This window comes from Hibiscus syriacus, unplaced genomic scaffold (assembly GCF_006381635.1).
Source record: "Hibiscus syriacus cultivar Baekdansim isolate YM2019G1 unplaced genomic scaffold, ASM638163v2 tig00110984_pilon, whole genome shotgun sequence".
NCBI classification, from domain to species: domain Eukaryota; kingdom Viridiplantae; phylum Streptophyta; class Magnoliopsida; order Malvales; family Malvaceae; genus Hibiscus; species Hibiscus syriacus.
Genome location: NW_024062938.1, coordinates 1,208,675 through 1,214,674, shown reverse-complemented (window position 1 = coordinate 1,214,674; position 6,000 = coordinate 1,208,675). Strand labels below are relative to the sequence as shown.

The 6,000-nt window shown below is 35.0% G+C and overlaps 1 pseudogene; it reads right to left on the bottom strand.

Annotated features, from left to right (window-relative positions):
• Positions 1 to 888: 888 nt before the first annotated feature.
• LOC120148686 lies at positions 889 to 3,228 on the bottom strand (annotated as a pseudogene).
• Positions 3,229 to 6,000: the final 2,772 nt, after the last annotated feature.

Here is a 6,000-nt window from a genome sequence, read left to right as displayed (position 1 = left end):
TAGCTTATCCACCTCAGGAGTGCTGTAGTTCCTTACCCGCATGTTGGCAAGCCCGGCTATACGATCCATGTTATAGTTTGTAGTATCATCATCCATTCATCCTGCAATTCATGGAATTACATTAGCATTAGCATCCCATCACAAGTTGATTAAAAGGTTTACTCACAAAAAACTACTTTTTTTTTAAAACAAAAGTTTGAAACAAAACAAATCTAACCTGGACCTAAGGCAAAACTACCTTATTCATAATGTGTAACCGGACAATTAATCATATAATAAAAAATATTTTTTAATTACATTAAAATGATATAAATGTTACAACCAATAAATAAAATAGGTTAAACTACATGTTTAATATCCAAACTATTACTTTTATTCCAATTTGGTATTCAAACTTTTTTTTTCAAAACCATAGTTTAACGCTTGCTTGTGTTTCAATTTGATACCACTGTTAAAAAAATTAACAAAAATACTAATGTCACAGTTTTTTATTTTTTTCAATAATGACGTGACATTATCCTATTATGAAAAGTCAACATCACCATTAAGTTTTAACGGGTATGTTAGGTATGATTTTGAAACAAAATAAGATTCAGGCAATAAAGTGTAATTATCCTATAAAATAACCTAATTGTAACTAAAAGCTTAATACCCATTACATATTTAATTATCTAATTATTACAATCAATAAATAAAATAATATGATTGTGATTTTTGAAATACAATGACATTACTATAAATTTACTTATATAATTACTTGAGGTGTAAGTTCACTTTTATTCAGAATTTGATTCAAATTGTAAAAATAAATAGAAACTCAGTGTTCGGTACTGGAAAGAAAAATGGAAGTACAGAAAACTAGAAGATAAACAAATTAAAGTATAAAGATATCCACGGAGTATAGTTTTACTCGCTTCTCTACCCCTGAAATTATTCATACAGACCTTCAGCTATTGGTTCTTTGCCACACACGGCTATACAACAAAGCTCTCAGGGTACAAGTAGAACATACATTTATGAAATAAAGCCCTTACTTTTTAAACTCTCTACAGCATCTTTGATTATCTGCTCCATCGGAATAAACTCCAACCCTAACTCCATCAGCTTTTTACCTCCATCCTTGGCCTTAGCAGTCCAGGTTGAGTGTCCCTTGGCAAACTACGCAAATATGCACACAAAATTAGGATTTGCAGTTAAAATTTTATAGTAGGTTGAGATCCCGGGTTCGAATACCGCATATGCAAGGGTAGCATTAATTGTCAAATGGTTGAGAGTCTTTGAATATATACTACCTTGTATTCGCTCCAGAATTATAAAAAAAATGGAGGGGAGGAAAGATATTTGACAAAAAAAAATACCCAATTGCATTGATATAAATGGGTGCATAAAGCATGACTTATTACCTTGGAATATTATATTCAGGGTAAAGTTCAGCAACCTTGGCTACAAAGTCACCATAATGGGATATTGCTTCAACACACATGTGCCTTCCGGTGGCTTGTTTGTTCTCGTACACCAAAATGTGTGCTAAGGCAACATCTTTGAAATGGACGGATCCGATGAAGAAGTCCTGATATGTGTTTGTGCAGCCTGCAACAAGAGAAACACGTATTACATTCTAGTAACTCTCTTTTCTTTTTTGAATCACAGAGGAATATGGTGCATGGACAAGCACTCTCTGACACAGAACGAAAAACACTTGCAAGTAAGAACGATTGACTATGAAGCTTCAACGAATATGGTCATAAACCAATATCTTACAGCTACATAAAAAAACTAATATGGATTCTGTTGAAATCCATTAGCTAGCCGAGAGCACTAAATTTCATTGATCCAAAGAGAGGAAAGTTGGGTCGATCAAATGCAATGCATAGATGATAGACCCCACGGAATCATTTTTTTTATGAAAATAACATGGATTATATAGTACTAGCCATGAAAGGCATCAGTTATGAGTACTTCCGATATACATGGCGGCAGGGATGGACTGATGAAGGGTGAAAATTTTATAAGTCTGCCCCCTAACATAGAATCATTCGTCCATCCCAGCATGGCGGAAACATACATGATAAACTGGCCTAGGTACAGATAAAGCGTAGTGTGCTAGGCCATGAGCAGCTGCATTGGCGGAACGCCAAATGCAATGAACACTAATAAGACCATATGCATGTAGTAAGTGGCCTAGGTACAGATTCATATTCAAATTTCACTCATTTGAACAATAATTTCCAACTAAAAGGAATGCAGTTTGAGAAGAATATTACCTTGCAGAAGGCGTAACAACATTACCATACTAGCATTAAGGTTAGGAGGAATATTAGGACCCATCACAGTGCCTGGATTCACAACCACCACGTCCAAACCTTTCTCCTTGGAGAATTCCCACGCAGCCTTTTCAGCTAGTGTTTTAGAAATCGGATACCATAACTAGCTCAACCAACAATGATCAAAACCCACAATATATCATCCCATACGGTGGATCATAATATAGCCATTACAACAAAAGAAAGAAAGAAAGGAAACATCATATATTTACTTCATTTTGCTTGCAGTACTCGATATCAGTCCAGCACTCCTCCGTTATGATCTTATCAGCCGGCCAGTTGGGGCTGGGCCAACTAGCGGAGATGGACGACGTGAGCACCACGCGTTTAACACCGAGTTCTTTGGCAGCTGTGAGTACATTGAGCGTTCCTTTAATTGCAGGATCCAAAAGCTCCTTCTGTAAAATAATCTCCAAGGTGATACCATCCGCTATTAAAATTGGAAAAAAATGAAGTAAATGGATTAGGCAAGGCCGCGTGTACCTGAGGTTCTTGAACTTGGTCCACGCTGCAGGGAGAAGCGAGGTGGAAAACGCCAACACAGCCGTTGATAGCGGTGGCGAGTGAATCGTAATCAAGGAGATCGATCTGGAAGAGGCGCAGACGTGAATCAGCTCCTTCGAAAGATTCTAGATGCTTCGTCTCTTTCCCATCCCCTGCGACAACAAAATCAGTAGAGAAGATGAAAAATAACATGGAAATAAAAAATGGAATGAAGAAACAAGAGGGGCAAAAAGAAGGGGGAAACGAAGTAACTGAGATTTCTGACGGTTCCGTGGACGGTGTAGCCGCGAGCAAGGAGGAGGTTGACAACCCAAGATCCAATGCTACCGCTGGCACCGGTGACGCAAACCACCCCTCCTTCACTCATTCTCTTCGTTGCTCGGCTACTCCACTGACATCAGTGAATGATGAGTGTTTTAAGTTCGTTTCTTTTTCATGATAGGCTTTTCCTGCAATGTGGGCCGAGGCCCGTTATATGAAAATATCTCTATTTATGGGATTAAATACAAAATAGCCCCTCGTAATTATACCCGAAAATCAAGTAACCTTATATCTTTACATAAAAAGTCGTGATCAAACATGGTCCTTTAAATTGCATTAAATATTAAACACATTTATGGTCATTAAGTTTATTGACGTGATCGGAAATGTCTCGTTTAGCAGAGATGGAGGAAATTCTCTGCAATTTTCTCCACTTTTGCCCCTCTTGGAATCGCCTTCTTGTGAATTTCTTTTCTTTTTTTGCCAGAAGGACGATTTCTATGGCCATCAAAACCACTCTCGTGGTTGTTTGATGCAAGTTTTCCACTGGTTTCATTGGTTTCGACTTATAACCAGATCTCGAGATCCCCAATATTATTGGTCCAGCGCAGATATCATTTATCGAAATACACAAAGGGTTCGGCTATTGTTAATGATTGCTTTGCAATCCTTTAGGGTTTCCTGGCGGCTGTATAACCCGACGCAGATCTTGTTTGTGATTGCGTTGCAATCCGTTAACATTTACTGGCGGCTGCATAATCTGTCACAGATCCTTTGTGATCTCCTTTATTGCACATGTGCTGGGGTTACAATCCCATATTGATTTTATGTATGGTTTCCAGATTACATGGCTTTCGATTATTATTTTTTGTTTTTAGGGGTTTTGCACCATGGCGTTGCTGTTTTGAGGGTCGTTGATTGTTCCTGGTTAGGGGTCACTACGTATATGGTATGGGTTATCATTTTCCATCTCAGGAATCTCCGGCCGAAGGCCTTGACCGGACTGTCGCGGGTTAGATCTGAAGATGGCGGTGCCACCAATTATCGTACTCATTCTGGACTCTTCATTGCCATTATTCAGTTGTTATTGGCAAGCAACGTGTCTGTCAATCGAATAAAGGGCTCTTTCCATATTATTGGGCAGAATAATATTGCAATGATTATTAATAATGATGCCATCACCCTTTTCATTGCTCAACTGTGCTTCTTCAATGGTTATTGGTTCTCGGTTTTGTGTTTCGGAATACAAATTTACTGTTCTTGGCATGATTATAGACTCGAAGCCACTAGGCTACAATTAACAATCCATATTTCTTGTGTCTGCATAATAATATTATTTGCGTGAAAAATGGGGTATGACATATCCTCATTAGTGATACTCTGACCACTTAATTTTAATTATAAGTAATTTGAAACATGGTTAAATTATATACGCTTACTGATTTCAAATCTTGTAATCTCAAATGCAACAATCATATCGAGCTTTAAGAAGTATAACAGTTTTATAGTGGTCATACCTTTCTTTTAGATTATCCCAAAGAACAAGGAGATCTTTAACAGTCAAATATTTATATTTCAGTTCCTATAGATGACAATGACAAAATATCATGGCTTTAACCTTATTTTGAGCATATTCTTTATTCCCTTCTTTAATAGTGTCACATATACTATTTGCATCTAAGTGTATTTCGACATCTTAAATCCATGATAAATAGTTCTTTTCAGAAATATCTAGAGCCACGAATTCTAATTTTGCAAGATTTGTCATTGATATACTAGTATAAAAAAATAAATAAACTAAAATAAATGATAAATATTATTAATAACTATCTATTTATATAAACTTTAATACGATAAAAAGCTAAAAATATAACAATAGATAAATTGATCAAAAGTATAGTAAATATTCAGCGATTTGGACTTTAAAGAAAACAAGTTAAACGACATGAAATGTTTAAATTTTATTTATTATTTAAAACTATTTAATGGCATAAACTTAATATGAACTTTTTAAGAAAAATAAAAATTAATGAAAGATAATTTACCTTAGATTAGTGTTGTAACCGTCCTTCGGGTGGTCCCGAGAATTGGGTTTCAACTTGATTTTGATGTGTTGGAGCCACTGATCATTTAAAATTAGGTTGATCGGATACCTTAATTTACCATTTTACCTGATATGCACTTTAACCAGAATTGAATCGGATTCGGGAGTCGATTACAGTCAGGGAAGGAGTAGCACCCATGTACTGTCCTTTTGGTATCAATTTAATTTATCGGTTGTCTTAATTGCGAAAATTAAAAGTAAAATTTAATTTGAAATTCGATTCAAATTACTTACCTTTGATCGATTAAAATTGCCCCTAAAAAGTTAAAAAATGTTAGATTGTAAAAATAAAATAAATAAATAAATATTAAATAAATCAAAGAGAAAAAAGGGTTAAATTAAGAAAATCAAAAAATCAAAGTAAAAAAGAAAGAATAATAAAGTAAAATAAGAATGTTAAAAGAGAAAAAATTAAAAAATGAAGAAAATGTTAAATTTTAAAAGAAATAAAAAATTAATGGATCAAATTGAAACAAATTGAAATTTATGGATCAAATCAATGCTAAATGTTAGCTGCAACAGAAAAACAAAAGGTTAGGGGACCAAATTGCAAAATATAAGAAAATATAATCAAGGATTAAATTGAAATAATTCAAAAGTCAAGGGTTAATTTATAATAGGTGACCAAAATGAATTACGCTTCAAAACTGCAGGGATTACGGAAATAATTTAACTATTTGCTAATTATATTAAGGACCCCTATAAATAGCCCAAAAATCACAAAATTATATCATTTCAACAATTTCTCAAAGCACTCTCCCCCTAAACTCTCGCAATCTTCTCCTTGCTCTCCCGTCGGCCTAGAGC